General features: G+C 39.7%; 1 pseudogene; it reads right to left on the bottom strand.

The window, feature by feature from the left end:
• Positions 1-6,612: 6,612 nt before the first annotated feature.
• On the bottom strand, positions 6,613-12,267 carry LOC119922725 (annotated as a pseudogene).
• Between the last annotated feature and the right edge of the window lie 663 nt (positions 12,268-12,930).

Raw genomic sequence — 12,930 nt, 5'->3', positions numbered from 1 at the left:
CTATCAATTAATGGTATTTATTGGGGCTTAAGTTGTGCCAAAGTTTTATATCATTAAAGAGTTAATGATATGTCTTAATATTATATGGATTTATTTTGAAAGTATGGACAAAGGATCAGAAAAGTATGCTTTAGGAGTTTCTGGGAGTTGAAGGTTGGGTTGATTATTCATCCATCGGAAAAGTTCCTCTGGTGTTGATCCACTCCTGCTATTAGGATAACTACACCACTCTTTTGGGGAATACTCCCTTGTTTGCATTTAAACACATGCTGGCATGTCTTGAAATCCAATTACTGGGGCTGATTTTTGAAGCTAAACCATAAGTGAAATGACATCTAATCATTTTCGGCACTCAGCAAAGCTCAAAGCAAGTACTTGTTTCATTCCAAAAGAAAAAAAAATCAATCCCTTTGAATAGTAACACCTAGAGATTAACTGATTATTCAGTTCCTTTTATCAGTCATTTTTTAAGTGGTATTTGGTAAGTATTTATCATATGCTAGGCACCATAATTAGCACTGAGGTACATACAAACTTTTCAAATTGGCCACAGTTCATGTTCCAAATGGGACTAGCACTCTTAAATGTTATTTTTCAGATGTGGTAACTGAGGGACAGAGAAGTGAAAGTGACTTGCCCAAGGCCACACTGCAAAAAATTTGAACTGGTTTTAGAACCCAGATCCTTCTGACTTCCAGGCCCATGGGCTATCAACTAGGCCACGTTGCTTTTCAGATCAGTTTATTAGACCCAGTTGTGCCTATCATGCTTTGGGTGAGGTTATGAAATAGTAGATTGAAATGTGGCTGCTCGGAGGAAAGATTTCAGTTGGTCTCTGTCCTTGATGATGGTTGTTGGACTGCACCAGGTTTTGGCTTCTCATTGGAGAGAACTAATCATCATTGGATGGTCTCTGTCCTGGGAGATATTAGGTGATCATGCCAGTTTGAGGATTCTCGGAGGTGGAATTACTAAGGATTCACTAAAAAAAATCCATGAGTCACAAGGTAGCCCTTAAGCCTGGTATTCCAGGCTAAAAAGATTTTAATTGATATTTAACATCCACTCAAATTAAAACTATTTACTAAAAAAGTGAAATATCCAAAAGCAAGTTATGCATAATGGAACCTAACACTGACAATTGGTCAGTTAGCAAAATATTAAAAAGTAGTCCTAAAGGGAAGGGCACCAAAGTGAGAATAGAGACCAAGATTCAGAGAGATTATGAATTTAAGAAAGAAGACACAAGCTACTTGTTCTGGAGATTGAAAAGAGATTTTGCTGGTGACCAGGTAAATATCTGTGTGGAAAATGAGTGACATTGCCAGGGCAGCAAGCTTAGATTTCGTCCAACCTGACTGTGTTGTTTTTCCCCAGCACTTAGTACAGTACCTGGCAAACAGGAAGTGCTTAATAAATACCATTTTAAAAATCAGAAAGTAACTCTATAACCAAATAATTTTAATAGAGGGCACAATATCAAGTGAATGCTCAATTATTCCAGATGGATTGGGTGTTGCAGGTTTTTAAATTATCATCAACTGCAACATGTACATTCCCTTCAACTTCAACCCCATGCTGCAACCTCACAAATCTGAAGCAGTAAACTCCCCATTCTCTATTTCTGGGTGGAATCCCCTCAGTTTTGTATTGTCAATTACTTTGAATTACCTATGCCACTAATCAACTTAGAGTAGAAAATATTTCATTTCTTTGATTAAACCTGAAAGTACTATGGGAGAAGCGCCTTCTGTGTTTGAGTTTATTCAATTTTGATCGACGCAACTGATTGATGTTGACATTAAAGATTACAAATAGCATAATTGTGATCACAGCAATCCATTTTTAGATATAAAACCATCTTCATTTCTCAGAATTCAATCTTATGGTTGGGATTTGTGAGACTCTAAAAGAGAATAAAGAAGGAATTATTTTCCCTGGTCTAAGGAGGAGAATTTTCTTTGGTTCGGGTTGAACAAAAACCACCGATTTCAGGGCTGGTTGTGGGGCATTGTTTAACTTTTTTCCACTGTAGGTATAATATAATAATAATAATAATAACAATAATCATAATGGTAATGATGATAATGGTACTTGTTAAGCACTTACAACGTGCCAAGCACTGTTCTAAGCATTGGGGTAGATGCAAGCTTGGGCACAGTCCCTGTTCCACATTGGGCTCACACTCTTAATTCCAATTTTTTACAGATGAGGTACCTAAGGCCCAGAGAAGTGAAATGACTTGCCCAAGGTCACTCAGCAGACAAGTGGTGGAGTAAGAATTGGAACCCATGACCTTCTGACTCCCAGGCCGATTCTCTATCCACTACACCATACTGCTTCTCATGCTTGCTTGCTGTTTTGCCTTGAGAACCAACACTGTTTGTTAGGAGAGCACACTGAAACCTTTGTGATGATTAATGTTTAGATACAGAGCTCACTCTTGCAGCCATTGTAATCTGATTTCTGTAGATTTATGTTACTGTTGATTTCTATATCTGCTTTTCTTTGAAAAACTGAATATCAAAATCAATCAGTTGTTTTAACCGATCAAGTACTGTGTGCAGAGCACTGTACTAAACACTAAAGTACAACTCAACAAAATTGAAAGACAAAATCCTGCCAACAAGGATTGTACAATCTACAGGAAATTCTATGTCCTTAATCAAATGAAGAAACTTTCAGTACTTAATGAATAGCTAATATTAAATATAATGATCAGAAATCAATCTTCCTTAGTGCATAACAAAGTCTGAGCAGTTTTTTTTACCCAGTCTCCAAACCTTTGAAGACAGAGATGAATATAATATAAAAAACCCATCAAGGATTCAGTTTCATAATCTATAGGATATTTCTAATGTGAATACAATGAAGAATTCCAAGAATTCTACCTAGCCTAAATTGAGACAAAATTGAGATGATATTTTCCTTTTACATAAGCAGAATTTGGAGGCAAGGCTTTGGAAATATCAAAATCCCGACAAACTCAGGCAAACACATTTTACACCTTATCCTCAATGTGCACAGTTTAAAATTAAATGATTTCACAGTATCTTTTAAGTGTAAAAAATACAAGCATCTCATGGACATGACATCCTTCAAAGCTGTCCATATTTCTATAAAGAAAGATTAAGCAAAAGGATAATGAGCTATTCCATTGCTTCCTTTGCTCTAAGCAATGACCTAGGGACAACCTCTCAGGGGTCACCCCAAAACTTCAAAGAGGCCTTATCACCCAAAACATCAGCCTTTCAAATCAACCAGAAAAGAACAGTCCTCCTTCAAGAGGCAGGTAAATTTCTCAATAAAGCGTTCACCATCTTATCAAATAGTGTAGAAAGGACACCCGGCTAGCAAATGGCAGATTTGGCTTCTAATCCTGGATCTCTCCCTTCCCTTTATATACCTCTCCTTCTCCCTTGTCCTTATAAACCACTTATAAAAGGAGATTGCCACTATTTTTTTACCTCAGATAAAAGAAGGCAATCAGTTACATTCTTAATTCATTCTTTTGGGTTTCTCCAGTCTCCATGAATTTCAGGTCATCCTGTTTGTGATTTTCCTTGCGATATACCTAATAGCCATGACTGGAAACTCCCTCTTAGTGCTGGTCTCCACTGTGGACCCTGCCCTTCAAACCCTCTTGGGCTTTTTCCTTAGGAGTCTGTTCCTGTTAAAGATATTGGCTATACCACTGTTGTCATCCCCAAAATGCTCACCAATTTCCTGTCCAAGTATAACAGTATTTCCTTTGGTGGCTGTGCAGCCCAGATGTATTTCCTTTTCTTTTTCGGGCCTTCGGAGTGTTGGATCCTGACAACAATGGCATATGACAGACAGGTCGCCATCTGTGATCCGCTCCACTATTTACTCACTATGAACCAGAGGTTCTGTCTGCAGCTGGTCCTGGCTTCCTGGCTAACCGGGATTCCTGTGGCAACAGTACAGATTACAATGATGTTTACATTGCACTTCTGTGGGCATAATATAATTAACCATTTCTTCTGTGATGGCCCTCCTCTCTTAGAGCTGGTGTGTACGTACAGACACCTTTGCATTTGAGTTATATGGTGTAACCGCAACTGTTATCGTCCTGATGCTCCCCTTTGTAGTGATAACTGCATCTTACATCTGCATCCTCGTCAACATCCTGAAGATGTCCTCCACTGAGGGTTTTCACCAAGCCTTCTCCACCTGCTCATCCAACGTCATTGTAGTCTCGCTGTTCTTCGGAGCTACAAGTTCAACTTATTTCCGAGTCAAATCTTCCTACATTCCCAAGACCAAGAAGCTGCTTTCTCTCTCCTATTCAGTCTTCGCTCCCATGCTAAATCCTCTGATCTATAGTCTGAGGTATCAAGAGGTGAAATGTGCCCTGAAGAGATTCTAGGTAAAACAATAGTTTCCCAGGATCTCAAAGGCTCTGATTTGTGAATGTGACTTTTTTATTGAAATATAAAGTCAAAGCTTAGTCACCTTTACCTGGCACATTCTCATCTTTATTATTTGCCGAGGGCTTACTGTGTGCATAGGATAGCCTGGGCTCTTGGAAAGACCATGCCAGAGTGTTACAAGCCCATTCCTCATTTTGAGAATTAAAATGGACAACAGCAGTCCAAACTCAGAAGGTAGAAGGCTAGCAAGATATGAGATGCCAAGGCATCAGTACATAAAATTTGGCATTTTCTCAATCAGTTAATGGTATTCATTGAGGGCTTATTGTGTGTGTATAACTTGAGACCAAAGTTTTGAGGCATCACAGAATCATAGCAGCATGGCTCAGTGGAAAGAGCACGGGCTTTGGAGTCAGAGGTCATGGGTTCAAATCCCAGTTCTGCCAATTGTCAGCTGTGTGACTTTGGGCAAGTCATTTAATTTCTCTGTGCCTCAGGTACCTCATCTGTAAAATGGGAATTAAGACTGTGAGCCCCCCATGGGACAACCTGAAAACCTTGTAACCTCCCTAGCTCTTAGAACAGTGCTTTGCATGTAGCAAGCACTTAATAAATGCCATTATTATTATTATTATTATTACTGTTCTATTTTTTTAAAAAAAAATTAGGGACAGGGGATCACAAAGGAATGCTAGAGGCATTCCTGGGAGTTGAAGGTTGGGTTGCTTTTTCATCCTACAGACAAATTCCTCTGCTCCAAATTGGCTTCTGCTTCTAGGACCACTACACTGGTTTTGTGAGGAATACTCCCTCATTTGTATTTAAACAGATGTTGGACATGTCTTAAAATCCAATCAGTCAATCACATTTATTGAGCACTTACCGAGTGCAGACCACTGCAATAAATACTTGGGAGAATACAGTATATCAATAAACAGACATATTTCCTGGCAATAGCAAGCTTACTGTCTAGAGGGGGAGACAGACATTAATATAAATAAATGAATTACAGATATGTGCATAAGTTCTTTAGGACTGAATTGATGGGTGAATAAGGGGAGCAAATTAGAGTGATGCAGAAGGGAGTGGGAGAAGGGGAAAGGAGGGCTTAGTCAAGGAAGGCCTCTTGGAGTAGACATGCCTTCAATAAGGCCTTGGAAGTGGGGAGAGAAATTGTCTGTTGGATATGAGGAGGGAAGGCATTCCAGGCCAAAGGTAGGACATGGTCGAGTGGTCGAAAGCAAGATAGATGAAATCGAGGAACAGTATGAAGGTTAGCATTAGAGGGTTGAGGTTTGTGTATATATATGTATATATATATATATATATATATATATATATACACGCACACACACATACAAAGGGACTAATTTTGAAACAGTGCCCTAAATGGTGACATCAAATAATTGTGTGTACCCAACATAGCTCAAATTACTCTCGTTCCAAAAGAAAAAAAATCAAGCTCCTTGAACAGTAACACCTAGAGATCTACTGCTTATTCAATTCCTTTCATCAGACATTTTTCTTTTTCAGTGGTATTTATCAAGCACTAATTATGAGCTGGACACTGTACTAAGCGGTGGGGAGATACAAGCTAATCAGGTTGGACCCAATCCATTTCCCACATGCAGCTCAGATCCATTTCCCACATGGAGCTCAGAGTCTTAATCCCCACTTTACAGGTGAGGTAACTGGGACACAGAGAAGTGAAGTGACTTTCTCAAGGTCACACAGCAGACAAGTGGTGGAGCTGCAATTAGAACCCAGGTCCTTCTGACTCCCAATGCCATTGTCTATCCACTAAGCACGCTGCTTCTCAATTAAATTTGTTGGTCCTGGTTGTGCCTATCTTCTTTTGGGTGGGGTTATCATTTGATAGATTAAAATATAATTGAAGGTAAACTTGACACTTTAGAAAGTTTTCCATGAAAAAGAGAATGAAATTCAAGAGGGATTTGGGGAAAGTAACACATGTAAGGACAGAGCCTGGACAGCTAATCAAGTCTCACATGATTTCTTAAGTGCTGTGTTCACCTCCTGTTTTTTCAGGCTGGGTTTCAGTGGGTTGAACATAAGAATAGAGCGACAGCAGTTTGTCCACATCTCTTGAGTTGTTTGACTTGGCCAGAGAATACATGAGGATAGCAGATCCAAAGAACAAGGTGATGGCAATGAGGTGGGAAGAGCAGATAGAGCAGGCTTTGTGCTTTCCCATAGCCTAAGGACAGTTTCTGGAAAAGGAGATGATTTTGATGGAGAACATGAGTATCAACAGGAAAGGAACCGTCACGATCAACATGGTCACATTATATGTCAGAAGCTTATTGAGGAAGGTTTCTAGAGGAGCAGTTTGGCTTAGAGATAAGAACATGGGCTCGGGAGTCAGATGTTGTTGGTTTGTAAACCGGGCCCTATCACCTATCAGCTGTGTGACTTTGGGCAAGTCACTTAACTTCTCTGTGCCTCAGTTACCTCATCTGTAAAATGAGGATTAAGACTGTGAGCCCCACGTGGGACAACCTGATTACCTTGTAGCTACCCCAGTACTTGACACATAGTAAGTGCTTAACAATTACCATTATTATTATTATCATTATTATTAAGCCCAGCTCCACCACTTGCCTGCTGTGTGACCTTGGGCAAGTCACTTAACTTCTCTAGGCCTCAGTTACCTCATCTGTAAATTGGCAATTGAGACTGTGAGCCTCACGTGGGACAGGGACTGTGTCCAACCCCGTAGGTTTGCATCCATCTCAGTGCTTCATACAGTGCCTGGCACATAGTAAGCACTTACCAAATACCAATACCAGTTTCCGAAACGGATGCAAGTCACAGAAAAAATGGTTACTTTTATTCAAATCAGAAAGGTTTGTGTGAAGACTCAATATATTTGTCCTATATAAACTGGAAGGTAACTTCCACATAACAGCTACGAGCTGGACACACAGTTTGTAGCTCATGATAAGGGGATAACTCAATGGGTTACATATGGCCACATAACATTCATTCAATCGTATTTATTGAGCGCTTACTGTGTGCAGAGCACTGTACTAAGCGCTTGGGAACTACAAGTTGGCAACATATCGAGACGGTCCCTACCCAACAGTGGGCTCACAGTCTAAAAGGGGGAGACAGAGAACAAAACCAAACATATTAACAAAATAAAATGAATAGAATAAATATGTACAAATAAAATAGAGTAATAAATACGTACAAACATATGTACATCATCATCATCATCATCAATCGTATTTATTGAGCACTTACTGTGTGCAGAGCACTGTACTAAGCGCTTGAGAAGTACAAGTTGGCAACATATAGAGACAGTCCCTACCCAGCAGTGGGTTCACAGTCTAAAAGGGGGAGACAGAGAACAAAACCAAACATACTAACAAAATAAAATAAATAGAATAGATATGTACAAGTAAAATAAATAAATAAATAAATAAAGTAATAAATATGTACAAACATATATACATATATACAGGTGCTGTGGGGAAGAGAAGTTCCATGGCCAAGAGGACAGAGTGTAGGCTTGGGAGTATGAAGGACCTGGGTTCTAATCCCAGCTCTGCCATTTGTGTGCTGTGTGACCTAGGGCAGGTCACTTCATTTCTCTGTGCTTCAGTTTCCTCATCTGTAAAATGGAGGTTAAGACTGATAGCCCTGTTTTCGACTTGGATTGTGTCTAACCTGATTTTGTATCTCTCGTATCTACCATTAAGCTTAGTAGAGTGCCTGAAACATAGTAGGTGCTTAACAAATACCATAAAAAATCATATAACATCATTCACAGGAAGACATATTCTGTAACACCAAGAAAAACAAATGTAAACAGCAGAGTAGCTCAAACAGGGAAAGAAATTGTTCTGTCCTCTGTCTAGAGGTTCAGCAGCATTCTGGGAAGAGTAACTGTCGATAACAGATTTCCAGAAAGGACAGATTCCCATGGAAGAAGGAGTTGGGTATGGGGAGGGAGTGTTTCATCGGATTTAGTTATTACAACTGCAAAGGCATTTCCCATAGTAATAATCATGAAATGACCAGGAATAACCCAATGAGAAGCCCCTGAAGTTTGCACATGCTGGAAAATCCCATGATAATTAATCCCATCACTTTGGAATGCTATTTCCCATCAAAATATCTTCAGAGTATTTTGTCTGTAAAAACAAGCACTCCATAACTGGTACTCAGGATAAAAATAATTGAATGGAGGGTCAATGAAAACAAATATATTCTTAACACTTTATTATTACCCCTTACTTTATTTCATATACTTCTAATTGTGAGTGAAGATTTCTGTTGTCATTAAGTTCATTAATAAAAGTCATGTAACTTACATATTCTGTAAAGCATCTTCGTTCATTGGAACTGTTTCCATACCGCTGGATCACTCATTCACTCCATATTCCCCAGGATTTATGCAAGCCACTCTGGAATATTTGATATTTATACACAGTATAAATATATCAGTATTCACCTGCATATACCCAGGAACATGGACAGGGAACTTGTCTGCTAATTTTGTTTTACTGTTTCCCCCCAAGCACTTATCACAGTGCTCTGTACACAGTAGGTGCTCAATAAATACCATTGATTGGTGTTAAATGTGACTCAGTAGATACCAAGTCTGGGATTAGTGTATGATTCATGTAAATGTCTAGCTTTAGAGAAGCAGTGGATTAGTGTAAGATTCATGTAAATTTCTAGCTTTAGACAAGCAGTGTGGCTCAGTGGAAAGAGCCCGGGCTTGGGAGTCAATGGTCATGGGTTCTAATCCCAGCATCACCACTTGGCTACTCTGTGACTTTGTGCCAGTCACTTAACTTCTCTGTGCCTCAGTTACCTCATCTGTAAAATGGGGGTGAAGACTATGAGCCCCACGTGGGACAACCTAATTACCTTGTATCTACCCCAGGACTTAAAACAGTGGTTTTAAGTACTTAACAAATACCAAAAGTATTATTATTGTCTCTCCCTCTAGCCTGTATTTATTCATTCAGTCATATTTATTGAGCACTTAAAGTGTGCAGAGCACAGCATTAAGCACTTGGAAAGTACAATACAATAATAAAGAGAGACAATCCCTGACCACAACGGGCTCACAGTCTAGATGGAGGGAGACAGACATCGACAGACTGTAAGCTCTTTGTGGGCAGGCAATGCCTCTATCAACTCTGTAGTATTGTACTTTCCTATTTGTTTATTACAGTGCTCTGCACATAGTCAGTGTTCAATAATTGCCACTGATGATGATTATAATGACAATGATAATTTGGTCTGCCTTAAGTGCTGGTTTATGCTTTGCTGTATAGTAAATAAATCCCATAGTTAGTATCCTCAGAGGTTGCCTGATACAATTCCATGAAATCTTCCCTAGTGACGCCATACCTAAATCAGTGTAGTTGTTTTAAGTGTTGATGATGAGGATGATGATAATGATCTTAAATGACAGTATTCACTGGGATCAGCATGGTGAAGTAGATAGAGTACGGGCCTGGGAGTCAGAATTTCATGGGTTCTAATCCTGGCTCCACCACTTGTCTACTGTGTGACCTTGGGCAAATGGATTCATTTATCTAGGCCTCAGTTATCTCATCTGTAAAATCATGATTAAGACTGAGAGCCCCATGTGAGACAGGGACTGTGTCTAACCTGATTTGCTTGTATTCACCCTAACACATAGTACAGTGGCTAGCACATAGCCCTTAACCAATACCACTATTATTATTACATTGGCTAAATCATTTAGACCTTAAGTTCCTTATTGGCAGGGAGCATGTCTACAAATGCTGTTATATTTACTCTCTCAAGTACTTAGTTCAGTGCTCTGCACACAATAAGCACTCATTATATACCACTGTATGATTTGTAAGTTAACATTAGACTTGGGCAGATATTTCTACTATTGGACCAGATTGGTGGCTCTTCAAAACTGCATTTGAGAATGTGGAGGTTTCCTTGCCTCTCTCACTATGCTTCTGATTACACCTTTTGCCTTAAACTAATTCTGTAAGGATACCTAAATTACTATTTTACCCAGAAGTACCCCTTTTTCTGGGGCAACACAGTGGAAGGGTATGTGATTTCTTTTTTTTTCCAACCATCATGGAGACACAGATCACTTACCCTGCTTTCCCCTACCTGAATCTGAGTCTTGGTTACTTAGAAAAGACTAAGAAAAACACTAAGCTCTGAGTGAAGTGTTAGTGCTTTCTGGTCAGAGATTTCAAACAGAGATTTCAATAGTCATCAAAACCATTTCAATTATCTCCTTCTCTCTGACTCTGATTCCCTTTCTTACCTTTTTCTCTCCATTCCCTAACTTTGGATCACTAGCCTGAGATATGGGACTGCAACTCTCATGGCAGATATACACTACTGTTACAAGACTATAAAAGTATTAGTTCTACCTGCAAAGTTCAACTCCTGTAATTAGTCACTTGGTTCTTGGTATTTGTGTGGATTCGAACCCAGATGGTTTTCTTCTGAAAAAAATTCTTTAATAAATTCTGTCTGCCTAAACAGACTTGTCAATAAAATAATTCTATTTGGATCATTGTATAAAAATCAAGAATATAAAAGGAAATTTATGCAAAATACACTGAGGAGTCAGTTTGAGTCAGGCTCAATGTAGCTTATTACCTATTTACTCTTTCTCTCCTTAGTAAATGAATGAGTATTTTACTGCTGAGCAAATAGAAATTAAAGAAGGTCCCAACATACTGGATATCTGACCCCCTTTACATGTGAAATGGTCTGCAGACAGTGCAGAGATTCCATTTTTTGACATAGGTTTACCCTGGGCACGAGAGAGTGAGTATTGAAGGCATATCTATACAGACATGGGGTGATTGAGGTAGCCAGGAATAGGAGTTTCTTGGTATCAATACATGACGACCTGTTAGGAAAACAGCTTCCCTAGTTTATTTGATCACCTACCTAATGAATCTTTGTAATAGAAATTTTTTCAGGGCAACAATTACCTTTCTGTTTCTCAGACCCCTGTTTATCATGGGGTTAAATACTGGTGTTACAATAGTGTAGGACAAAGACTGAAATTTGCCCATATCCACGGAGTGGCTTGATTTGGGCCGTAGGTATATGATGATACCAGATCCAAAGAACGAGGTGAGAACAATGAGGTGAGAACAACAGGTGGAGAAGCCTTTGCACCTCCCCGTGGCCGAGGGTAACTTCAGGATGGTGGAGATGATTTTGACATAGGACACGAGTATCAAGAGAAATGGGGCTGTTACAAAGAGCAGGGCCACAACATAGACTGAGAGTTGATTCATAGTTGTGTCCCCACAGACCAGCTTGAGTACTGGTGGGTTATCACAGAAAAAATGGTTCAGCTTGTTGGAATCCCTGAAGGGCAGGGAGAATATCTGACCCATCTGCCTTATCTGGACCAGAATGCCACTGATCCAGGAACCAGCTGCCAGCAGGACACACACCTTGTGGCTCATGATAATTGGATACCACAGCGGGTTACATATGGCCACGTAACGATCATACGCCATCACAGCCAAGAGAAAGCACCCTGTGACTCTAAGAATTAGGAGGAAACACATCTGTGCAGCACACAAAAGGAAAGAAAATTTCCATCCTGTGTCTGGAGACTCATCAGCATTCTGGGCAGAGTTACAGCTGTATAACAGATTTCCAAGAAGTTGAGGTTCCTAAGGAAAAAATACATGGGTGTGTGGAGAGTTTGATCCGTAGTGGTTATTATAGTTATGAGTCCATTTCCTGCCAGGATGATCATGTAGCTGAATAAGAAAACCCCAAAGAGGAATTCTCTCAGTTTGGGAAGATCCAGAAATCCCAGGAGAACAAATTCTTCTACAGTCAGATTTCCCTGCTCCATTTCTTCTAAATTACTCAGCTGTGAAAAGGGCAAAATCAGAAAGTTTGAATAAAAGCATGTAGCCAAAGCACACAGAGCATCCCATACTCTCAAAGCCCAGAAAAAAAATCAGTTAATTCTGTTCAAATAGATATCACTATTATTTACAATGTGCATTCCTATATATTTTATCTCTTCTGAACAACCTCCAGCTCATGGTTGCCCCTAAATAATATTTGTAGTAGGAACTAATGTGAATGAGGGGGCAGCTAAGTAGCAGTGGTCAGACTGATTGAAAACCTCAGGGTGCAGGTGGCAGCCAGTCCCTGTTATTCTCTCAAGCAAACTATCGAATGATGCTCTGCAACCTTAGTCGTACTCTAAGCACAAAGGTGTCACATAACTTTTTGGGGCTCTACACTGTGGGAGAAGGTCACACCTCTGCCCCTCCACCTCCTACACAATTCAGAACAGAAAACACACTCTACCACACAGATGAAGCCAACCCGTTCCCCTCACATGTGCAGGAAATCACTGGGCTCCAAACTCATAAACAGTGGAAACTTGGGAAACATTCATAGATTTTAGAATATACCAGTTCATCTTTTGTTATCTTAACAAAAGGAAAGAAGACTCCCACGGCAAAAAGAGGAAATTCAGTTTGGCTGAGAAGATTTTGTGGAG

The sequence above is a fragment of the Tachyglossus aculeatus genome, unplaced genomic scaffold (genome assembly GCF_015852505.1).
Source record: "Tachyglossus aculeatus isolate mTacAcu1 unplaced genomic scaffold, mTacAcu1.pri scaffold_122_arrow_ctg1, whole genome shotgun sequence".
In the NCBI taxonomy this organism is placed as follows: Eukaryota; Metazoa; Chordata; class Mammalia; order Monotremata; family Tachyglossidae; genus Tachyglossus; species Tachyglossus aculeatus.
Note: the sequence above shows the minus strand (reverse complement) of the source record. Positions and strands in the feature narration are given on the sequence as shown.